Consider the following 1,310-nt stretch of genomic DNA (forward strand, 5'->3'; position numbering starts at 1 on the left):
TGCTCATTAAATACGATTTGCTTGACAAGTTCTGAGAAATATAAGGTATTAGAGTTATTAGTAAGATGACTGCCAAAAAGGTATTATGTGAGGGTAGTGGGAGAATTGGGATTAGACAGAGACAATTCTGGCCAAGAAATTTATATTTAACCCATAAAGAGGTAGTTACTCTAAGTAACTGAACAGGACAGTGACACAAAATGAGAAATGATCATGAAAATTCTTGCTGCATGGTAACATTTGTGAGTTTTGGTTTAATGAAACATTTTTTTTTACAATAAATCTCCAAGATAACACTTTAAAATACTCATTTAGAAGTTAAAAATGATAGTGTTCTATGAAGAAAAATTACTTATTTTTTAAAGAAGTACATTAAAATCAAAGAACTCGGTATCTAAAAAGCTAAGGTCAAATTACTCTAAAAGTATATTCACAGACATCATTAACACCAGATTATGAAATTATATGTGGTGCATTCCATTTTACTTAGTTTATTAAATCAAGTTCCAGTGCAGCTGCATATATTACTATCTGTTATAATCCTCTGGAGAAAACTAGCAGGTTGGGATGGCTACGAGGACTTGTCGTCCATGTCATCCATTAATATGAGGCATGTGAGAATATATGAAACACTTAAAATAGAAACCAGCATCCATACCTAAATATGAGGCGGCTTGACATCCCGAAGTGTAAATGAAATACATAACCATGTGCAAAAGCTTATCTTTCAAAACTTACAAGAAAATGCATTTGAAAGATTTTCATAATTGAGAAATTTAGGGTAAAGGTAAAAGGAAAAGGACCAATTGGGAATTCTAAGCTATGGAGTAGAAGAGGTGACTACTGGCCCCAAGCAACTTCATGGTGCTGGGATTTCAGAGTTCTCAGAAACTTGTGGCCAGACCACTCTCATCACCTTACAGGGACCTTTTCCAAGACTGCTCTCTGAGAAGCCTCTGTCTGCCAGCATGCCCAAAGATGGCAGAGTTTGATCGGGCTGCTTCGCAGGGCTCTCAAGAAGCACCACTGCATTTGGGGAGGTTAGCTCTCCAAGATGCACCTGGGCAGTGTACTCAGCTGGTCTTCCTTATCTCTCTAGAAATGAGTACACAAGAGAGAGAAATAAAGAACTAGAAGCCATTTTGGCTTCTGCAGAGAAAATCACTTTGGTAATGGAAATTAAAATAAGATATGGTTTCTGGCTCTCTAAAGAAGAGTTAATATTAAAGTTTAAATAAGTTGCCCCATTTTTCATTCATTTTCTCCAAAAAGCTGAAAGGCTGCATTTAACCTGGATCCAAGCCACAAAA

The sequence above is a fragment of the Leptonychotes weddellii genome, chromosome 1 (genome assembly GCF_054177405.1).
Source record: "Leptonychotes weddellii isolate Sample4059 chromosome 1, ASM5417740v2, whole genome shotgun sequence".
In the NCBI taxonomy this organism is placed as follows: domain Eukaryota; kingdom Metazoa; phylum Chordata; class Mammalia; order Carnivora; family Phocidae; genus Leptonychotes; species Leptonychotes weddellii.